General features: G+C 37.7%; 1 long non-coding RNA gene across 1 annotated transcript; it reads left to right on the top strand.

The window, feature by feature from the left end:
* The first annotated feature begins 6,081 nt into the window (after window positions 1–6,081).
* LOC109744418 (uncharacterized) lies at window positions 6,082–9,192 on the top strand. The gene is made up of 3 exons (XR_012200194.1): window positions 6,082–7,296; window positions 7,945–8,091; window positions 8,648–9,192. It is a non-coding gene; the product is annotated as an uncharacterized lncRNA (long non-coding RNA).
* Window positions 9,193–10,383: the final 1,191 nt, after the last annotated feature.

The raw sequence follows: 10,383 nt of genomic DNA, 5'->3' as shown, positions 1-10,383 counted from the left end.
CACGGGATTCAGCTGGACCAGGCGGTGGGAGCGCGGGGAGGGGCGGCCGCCCTCGTTGATGAGGAGGGCGCCGCTGCGGGTGCGGCGCCGAAGCAGCGTCTCCTCCGGCTCCGGCTTGACGGGGCGTAGCGCCGGCGAGCCGGAGCCCGACGAGGAGGACATCCCCGGCTCCATTCGTCGCGGCGTCGGGAGAATGACGGGCACGCCACACTCATGCCGCCCGTCGGCGTTGAGGCATCCGCGGGGGATGATGCCGTTGGCGGAGGCGATCTGGTCTTCGCGGTGGCGCTCGAAGTACATCGTCCACAGCGTGTGGCTGTCGGGGGCGTACCTCGACTCGTTCCGCTGCGCCTCCATCAGCGACAAGCGGATGCGGGCAATCTCGTCTCGCCGTGCAGCCCCTTCAGGCACCGGTGGCACCGAGATGCCGCCGGCGCTCAACTTCCACTACCCCGGCACACGCATGTCCGGGGGCGCCGGATAGTCGGCCTCGTAGAGAAGGCGCGCCTCCTCCTCGTGGAGATGGCGGCGGCCGAAACCGTTCGCCACCGCGGCGTCGCCAGGGTACCTCTCAGCCATTGCTCGTTGGCGGGAAGAGGGGGGGTGTTGCTTTGTGTTGTGATACGAGGCGAGGTTTGGCGACTGTGGCGTTCACCGGCGGGGAGATCGGCTTTTATAGACGAAGCGGGGCGGTGAGAGCCTGCATGCCGGGCGACGCGTGGCGGGAGCGGGCGGGACGCGCGTTGGTGGCGCCTTCACTGCGCTGCCCGTGAGGCATCAATGGAGGCTGACCGGCGCGGTAGCCTTGGCATTGATTCCCGCGTGAACCGAGGCGATGAGGACGATGAAGCGGCGTCTCGCTGACTCGACGGGCCCATCCCCGTTCGCGCCAAAAACGCGTTCCCCGGCGCCCCCAGATGACCCCCAGCGCGCCGGGTTCGGTCTGGGTCCGCCGGCGCCAGTTTCGGCCCAAACCGGCGAAAAAACGGGTTCCTGGGGGCGCGACTGGGCCGTTTTTTGGGCGCCGGCGGCAAAAAAAAATGCCTGGGAGGGCTTGTTGGGGGCGCGGCTGGAGATGCTCTAAGCTTAGTTCAACCTTATTTCAAGGCTGCCATACTTATTATGGATCGGCGGGAGTAACTTTTATTTTTTATCAGTTCAAGGTTGGTAACTGATGAGCCTTTATGCGCATCGTTGTTGAAACGAAAGCCTACATGCACTGCATTTACTATGAAAAATATTCAAGTACATTTAGCTAAATGAAGTGTTTTTAATATAACTATGTTGCTTCCATAGCATGGCTTAATTGCACGATAAATCAACAAGCTCTTTACATTTTAATTAACACAACAACAAAATTTGTACAGATTTCCTTGTGTTGTACAAGGATTCTCATACTAATTTATACATGGCTTGGAATGTAAGTCTTATAACTTTTATTTGATATATATAATTAGGAGCCACTAATGAAGGTGTGCTTAATTGTACAACTATATATTCTAGCACATCTCTTTGTGGCATCTTATAATATTGAATATACATGCACTAAATAGTCAAAAAATGTACATGCACTAGAAAGCGATCCAACCTCTCACTTGGTTGGGACAATGAATATACAATCTCATATTAATTGCGTGTGCATACTAATTAATTTGTATTCATATTTATAACGTTGAATATTTCTTGATAGTTTTTATTTAAAAATTAAAATGTAAAAAACATCCCCGTGTAAATTTACAAACCATCATGATACGACTCATTCCAATTTAGTGACATTTATAGCCCCAGTAATCTATAGTAGTCCCACTATTAGTAAGAAGTTCTTGTCTAGGAACATATCGACATTGTTACATAGCTTCCAACATTTTCTAGTAACCTTGTACATGCAAAGGAGGTCTCGATATGTATACATGAAGCAAAAAGTATTGTGAGCTTACATAGGAAAGTAGGAACATATAGATGATTCTATCTTCTTCCTTTTTTTTTGGGGGGGGGGGACACCTCACAAATTCATTAAAAGAACACAAGATGTATATTTTGGCCTTGGTTGATACATTTGCTTGACTGTGTGTAGCATTCGAAAATTCTCTTAAACCATCGAGAAAAAACACATGTACTATTTTTAGAAATATGTGGGTGGAGACCCCGACTCCCTTGCATGAAACCAAAGTCATAAAATGGATTAAGTTCTCCAAGGGAAGGCAAACATCCAACAGAGATAAGAAAATTTCAAAGGTAGGATTAGGCACACAAGCCCAACACAATTGAATATAAAGAAGCTAAGCACTGAATTAGCTGGCTTGCCTTGCCATGAACCACAAAAATATTCATGGGTCAAAATACTGATTGTTCTCATATTACGGGTCATTGATTGTTCACGATTAGGTTGTGAAGGAACAATGAATATAGTAATGTAATTACACATTTTAGTATTGTAACCTTCATCCCTACCAAACTGCATATGCCTTGCCAAAAAGTGAACATCGCATGGAGAAATATTAAATTTAGCAAACTATCACACATAACCAAATATCAGGACCTTGGATCCGACCAAGGTTTTTCCTATGATAAAAAAACATAGATATGCATCATGGATTAAGACAACATATGAGTTGTAGTACACTTTTAATGTCATCATTAGCATTAACTTGATCGAATTTGATACATATATGTTGCACTAGTAATGGACATGGTCGTGGACTTCTTCAAAATCTTTCATTTTTATTGGGTGAAAATCATAAATACTTTTGAACATATACAATAAAAATGTTGTGCGTGTTATATTCTACACTGTTTGTAGTACATTTTTTAATTAATATTTCAACTACAAAGTGATTCTCGCAATGTCGCACAAATGTGATTTATCTTGGTTTAAGCAAGACATCATTGACCATCTCTTCAGGCGATGTCAATAGATCACTTAAGGATATACTTGCCAAAAAACGATATATGAGACTAAGAGTATTCAAGGTATAAACTTCAACAGAAACATGCTAAATTTTTTTGTTCTCTTGGGAGGAAAACAAACATGGAATTTTTGTATCACTCAATTCCATATTAAGGTGCCCAAATTAGTTCATGAAATTATATCAACCTGGAGTCAAACTAGTGGATATTAAATAAAAATAGAGTTGTGGTGTCATAGAGAATTCCAAGTATGTACCACACAAAAGTATAGTCTACGGAGAGGTAAACATTGTAGGTTCATGGTACCTATTCTTGGAAGTATACAATGTATTTTTGATGATTTGAGTAGCATGCTGAGAAATAGTACATGTGAATCACTACATTTTGTAGAATGGAATTAGTTTGGGAAATGATCCAATCACATAAGTATTCCTAGATTTTAACATATATTCATGGGATAATTAATTTTATGCCCCTGGTTGTGTCCCACTCGGCTGTTTTACCCATAATTTTCAAAAGCCATCGGTTCTGTCCAAGTCCCTTCGCTCCTCTTATGCTTTTGTCCTTTGACCGTTTGACTGTCACTTTGAAAACTTCATAACAAATTCATAGTAAATAAGAAAATGCAAATAAGATACCAAAATATTCGGAAAACATCATCTATATTTCAATGTCATTTGCACTCATGACAAAAGTGTTGGAAAGTGCCCATCCTAGTATTAGCTCTTATATGATTCCACCATGAACAGTAAAATCTGGAAAAAAAATCAAAAAAAATTTGGTGGCAAAGAATGACAAATGTTTTAAGTGCTTGCCAAGTTTCATCATGGAATGACATTCATGGAACTCGTGGCAAAAAAAGCAATCAAATTTAAGTGCTGATTTTTTGCCACGACTTCCACGAATGTCATTCCGTGATGAAACTTGGCAAGCACTTGAAACATTTATCGTTCTTTTGCACCAAATTTATTTTTGATTTTTTTTTCAGATTTTACTTTTCGTGGTGGTGGCATAATAGCTAAAACTTGGATGGGCACTTTCCAACACTTTTGTCATGAATGCAGATGACATTGACATATTGATGTTTTTGGTATCTTATTTGCATTTTTCTGATTTAGTATGAATTTGTTATGAAGTTTTAAAGTGACTATCAAACAGTCAAAGGGCAAAAGCATAAGAGGAGCGAAGAGACTTGGACAGAACCATTGGCTTTTGGAAATTAGGGGTAAAACAGCCGAGTGTGACACAACTAGGGGCATAAAACTAATTATTCCTATATTCATATGTTCTTTATCACAGGAAAAATTTCTGCTGATTGGCATGTCCAGCTTTACAAAGTTAGTGGTGATCCAAAACCAGCGGGTTACTTACCAAAGTCCTTCATTCCATAACTTATAAGTAAACATGTGGAGATAAGTTTTGGTGGCTATGTGTCTCAACGATTTGTATAGTATGTATTTGTACCTATCTTATGTGATCTTTGTATATGACTAAGATATATGCTCTTAATTTCACACTTAACTCATTTTCCTACAAGATTTTAGTTTAAAATAAATATATTATTTATCATTATTGGTTCATATTAGGCGATATTCTTTAATTGTACTAGATGCTTCCCGCACATGTTGTGGAATTTTTTGCACTACATTTTAATTAGATTTTGTTGTATTGAACATGAATATTGGTTTAATACTATGAGAACTAAAATTGAAAATACAAATAATTTATTAGTCATTATATTACGGAAAATATTTCTTAAATATACATAGAATAACAAAGTGGAAATTATCTTGCATGTTTGCATGTTGAGGTGAGTTCTTTCTTATGCATCACTGCAGTTGATGTTTGTCTTTTCTCATGCATGTTGCATCGTGAGGTGGCATGTGTGCATGTTGAGAGAACTACATTTGTGAGGGCTAGCTATTTTCATATAGAAGATATGGCTATGTATTTATTCTTTTCCTAAAATCTTAGATTTTTTAATTTACTGGATTTATTTTTATATATCTTATGTGTTTATTGTACATGTCTAGGATATAAATGCACCTCATTAACTTCATCATTGAATAATTGACTTTCAAGCAAGATTGTGTTAGAACTAAATCCTTCATATTATATATTTTTCCATTATGATCATGCTTTAAATGCCTATCACTAATTGTCCTCACCAAATCCTATAGGGACCATGACATTTCATACTATTAAGGGCGGCCTCAATGAAAGGCACATCGCTACATCAACACTCGTGTTTCTCCTTTGGCTTTGAGGTACATGGGTAGTTCTCTTCAACATATTGTGTTGTTTGTTGTATTACTTCTTGCTACTACACTCACAACACAATGCTTTCCTTCCATTGAAGAGGTAAAAGATATACTTTAGTTATCTATTGATAATGCAATACATAACTCACATAATGATTTACTTGCTTTCATGTTTTTTATTCCTCTTGTCAACAATTTGAAGCAAGGAAACTCAACAGTGCCATGGCCCTCTGATGTTGCTCTGGATCTCATCTTTCCAAATCAAAATCTTACCTCAAATGAAACTTCAATAATCACTTATGTGAGTGAGTAATATGTATTTCTTAAGTGAACTTAGCGCCTGCGAGATTTTTTTACCCATCATCTACATCCTGAAAGATGCAAACTACTCACAATAAGGTCATGTAAATTACATCTTGACAGTACTCAATTCATACATGGTACCCATAAGGTGGCAAGGATCACTATTATGGTGTGGAGGCCACAATAGATGTTTACAACCATGATTTACAACTTGGACAATCAAGTGCAGCAATGATTTCGATTGTAAATAGAGGAGATGGAAAACCATCTTCGCTCAGCGGGATTCAATTTGGATGGCATGTAAGTTACATGATTTGGAGAACAGTATGTATATTAGTTCCACTATATAAAAATATTACTAGTCATAAATATAATATTGGATCTCATGCACATGTTGTGTATAACTTCCATAAGAATTGTTTTGATTCTCTTTCAAATTCCACATGGGTGGACAATTTGCTCCAAGATCTTATCAATATTTACTATATTAGTAGTTGATAGCCACTTAAGTTATGTGTACACAATTATTGTGGATGGGAAACATAATATACATACACCCCATGTACATAGAAAATTCATCAAGCATATGTAGCTAGAAATTTCATTTATACCAATACATTATTTATTTTACTCCAATTCGTTACTGTTTTGATTATCTATTTATCAGGACACTCACCCTATGAAGGGTTGTGCTGATAATGATTAATTTAGAAGATATTCTTGGTTCCTTCCTTCCCATCCTTAGTTTAGGAAAGTGGGTATATTTTTATTTTATCAATTTTGGGAACTTCTAAACAAAGGAGGTCTTTCATGGTAAATGAAGTTCGTACAATGTAGTTATGTGGTTCCAAACTTCCCACCACATAGACAATAGTATAATAAACCTTAAATTGTGTTAATTAGCTCTTCTTTGACATCGCCGTGATCTCTCTCCCTCTACCTCTCCCTCTCTCTCTCACTGTCTCTCTCTCTCCCTCTCTCTAATTATTCATCATCGATACACATGTATAGCTTTCTCTAATTATTTGTCATGTAGGATACACATGGATAGACAAGTATTAATTCATGGATACACATGTATAAATTTCTCTAATTTCTATCGGTTCCATGTTAAGTAGCAAGTTAAGAAAACAATGTGCCTAAAGATTATAGGAAAAAAATATGGGGTGAATTATGGGATACACTTTTCAAACATCGTATCATGGATACACATGTATAACTTTATCTAATTATTCATCATCCAAAAAATATTATATTTGTATTCCGTTGGTTAATTTCCTCTTATAAACAATTGATATTTGTGTATTAAACACATTTCAGTTGTTTTGGGGGAGCAATTTTTCTTTCCAATTGCAACAATTGACTCCTGGAATGTTAGTGTTAGGTACATTTTCTAGATTCCAAAGAACCGCTTGACATGATACATTTATCTTGTACAACATCATAGTTTGAAATGTTGTGCTTGGAGCTAGAGTATGTTAAGCATTGTGCACACACAAAATGTTGCATAAGCGTAACCTAATAGCTAGCAACCAAGCTTCTTAACGGTTATCACGCATCCTCTTGATCGACTATAGATTTATCTTGAACACTTTTATCGTCGATTGTAGTTTTATTTGCAAGGCTCCCTTTTCTACCTAATTTATTTGATTTTCAATTATCTGGAATCTTGTATTAATTTGTATAGTAATATATGGTTGAAACATATATATGAGTAAGGATGGATAGATTGTTTTCTTTATCTATGCTAACACTACAACATGTTGTCTAGATTTTCCCATGGTTGTACAAGGATTCACACACTCATTTCTACACGTCTTGGATTGTAAGTTTTCTCTTTTTAAACTCTATAAGATACACTATTCATGATATTTGTTAAAAAATTAGAAGTGGTTACATGGAAGGAATTATGTGTGGTTGAAAAAACTACAAAGTTTTCAATTTCTATTTCTAGAAACTAACAATATTGTATTTGCAAGCATGCACATACCTGATAAACAAGCATTCATGGTAATACTTTATTTGAGGTGTGGTATAAGTTATGTCTGAAATAATATGCATCCAATAATTTGCCATATAATGCAATCCACTTGTTCGTAAATGGTGTTGGTTAGGAATTGCCACATTCTCAACATGCAACTTTTACCATTAACTTTTATTTTGTGTAACTATAAAATTATATCCTCCAATAATATTTTCATGATAAATCTATTTAGTAGAACTATTTAACTATACAAATATAAATACTGATTTGACATGTATTTACAAACAGAGGTGCTCATATATTTAGATGTCATCATTACCATATACCATGAACGAGAACTTTGTGAAGTAGGTCTCTGTCTCTAGGCTCGTAGCCTTGGGCATGGACATGGGCTTCTTAAGAATACTTAATTATACATTATGTAAAACATAAATACCTGTGTGGTACTGTGAACTTTGTAGCACATTTTTAATTATATTGCAATGTCAGAGTGGTGGATCTTCTAGCAAGGGTTGTTGGAACATGAAATGCCCTGGCTATCACAAGACATCATCGAGGATAGCTCCAGGCCAGGTCATCAGTCCACTTTCACGTATCAATGGCAACAAATCATATATCACACTAAGAATATTCAAGGTACATACTTTCTCATCAAGCATTCTAGATTTTTTATTTGGTCTCTTGGGAGGAAAGAGGTATCTAGATGTGCATGCTTGTGATGGCATGGTGGCATTAGCATTGGAAAGGGGCCTACCATTCAAATATGCTTAGACTAGAACAAGTAATCATCGTATATAATATACGGTGCAAGCAGAATGCTATTCTTTGTTTGGAAAATCATATATGTATATTTAAGCTAACTCTTACACACTAGTCCTTATCCTACCAAAAAAATGATGGCTTTGTTTTTGTGTAGTTCCTAATGATTGCCATTGTTATATGTCTCCCTCTCTCTCTCGATGTGTGCATAATTAGGAGACTATATTGTGTGAAACTATATTTTATGAAAAATATAATGTTATAACTTCAACCTTGCTAAAAAAATATTCATTTTATAATTACCAGTCAAAGATTGAGAAGTTTGATTAAGTTTTCTGGGATGTTAGTATATCATGTATGTGGGATGGTAGAAGTATCGCCTATACATAAGAACAAAGATAGTGTGTACTAACATGTCAATCAATACATCTAGGAACCATCTTCAGGTGATTGGAAGATCCATGTGGGAGCTAACAGTGGGCATCCAAAACTCGTGGGTTACTTCCCTAAATCCTTGATTACAAGACTCATAGATAAACCCGTGGAGATAAGCTTCGGTGGCTATGTCAAGCATAGGAAATCACGACCAAGTCCTCCAATGGGAAGTGGCTATGTTTTCGAAACCGGCAGGGCTGCATCCTTCGGTATACTCAAGCTTATCGATGCACAGGGTATTGATCATACCATCATTGCAGATCTTCCATCTTCTACTGATGGCAAAGGTTGCTATACTCCTTCAAAAATAAAGTGGGCACAGTTCTTTTATGGGGGGCCAAGTTGTGTTGATTAACTATGTGATATTTCACTTATGTACTTCAAACGCTAAAAAATAATCAAGAAAGGAGTGTTCATCATGTCCTCACTACAAATTTAAATTCCCAACTGTAGTACATACCATGCAATCTCTAGCTTGTATAAAAAACTTATGGGGTGGTTTTTCCAACCATTGTGTGAGATAGATCACTAATCTCTAGCGAATCGGAGGCAAACACAAAAGGTACACGAGATAAGTAACATGTGTGATAGTTTTTCGTAGGCCCACCAAGGATACTGTATTCACATGTTGTTTGGGTTTCTATAGTTCCTATCCATCCAAAGTTTCTCATCTATTGCAGTCACCAGTGAAAGTATTACACATTAGGCGTTCGAATGGTTAGTGAAATATTTTAAAGGGGAAGGACAAATTCTTGCAAAAAATCCATGCCCTCAACAATCGAATGGTTGCATGATGTGGTTGTATGTTTTTTCGGCGAGAAGCATTCTTGGATTTCTCTCATTTGGATCTTCGTGTTTGAATCTTTTTGTCTTTTTACTTGTTCACTATAACTAGGTGTTTAGAATTTTATTGACTTGACTTTGGCAATTTTACTACGTAGTCACAAGGGAAAGTATCCAGTGCTCCAATGTCAAAAAAACATTTATTTAATGTTTCAAAAAAATCCTAGAAAATTGTGAATGTTCACAATGAATATGACTACAAGCCCTAGAAATTTAAGGTCCAAACTCAAAACACACATTGAGAAACAAAAAGTGAAATCTAGTATGAATAGTGTAAACAAGAGACAAAAGCAACATTGACACTATTCAGATCTGGATTTCTCTTTTTTTTAGCAATGTACATTTTGATTTTGGACCTAAAATCTTTAGGGGATGTAGTGACATTCCTTGTGAGACTTATCACGTTTGTCGTAAATAGATGGACAATTGACCACCATCGATGATGATACAAAGAGGAAAAGTGACAACACACTACGGGTGCATATGGTAGTTTGTTTCTTCCGTTGCAACGCACGATCGTGTTTTTTTAGAAGAACACAACCATGTTTTCTAGCCCGTACATAATGCGCTACAGGTGTTGGGTCGCTGCTCCCACAATAAAATACATGATCTGATATTTATTGGGCTTACTGGGCCCTCAGCGTGTGGTAATAGCTTTTCTGTCCTTGACTTTGGAAGGCCAGATCCTATTCGATGTTTAAGGTGCCGCTTACTATTGCTTTCTGCAACTAGCGCACACCATTCGATCAGAATGGGCCGGCCAATCTAAGCACGTAGCGAGCAAGCTCGTCCTAGTTTTTGGAAGCTTTTAGAAACTACCCAATACGATCAGTTTTCCCCCTTTTCGTTTCTAGTGTTTTTGGACCGTTTTTCTATGTTTTATTTGATTTT

This window comes from Aegilops tauschii, chromosome 1 (assembly GCF_002575655.3).
Source record: "Aegilops tauschii subsp. strangulata cultivar AL8/78 chromosome 1, Aet v6.0, whole genome shotgun sequence".
NCBI classification, from domain to species: domain Eukaryota; kingdom Viridiplantae; phylum Streptophyta; class Magnoliopsida; order Poales; family Poaceae; genus Aegilops; species Aegilops tauschii.
Note: the sequence above shows the minus strand (reverse complement) of the source record. Positions and strands in the feature narration are given on the sequence as shown.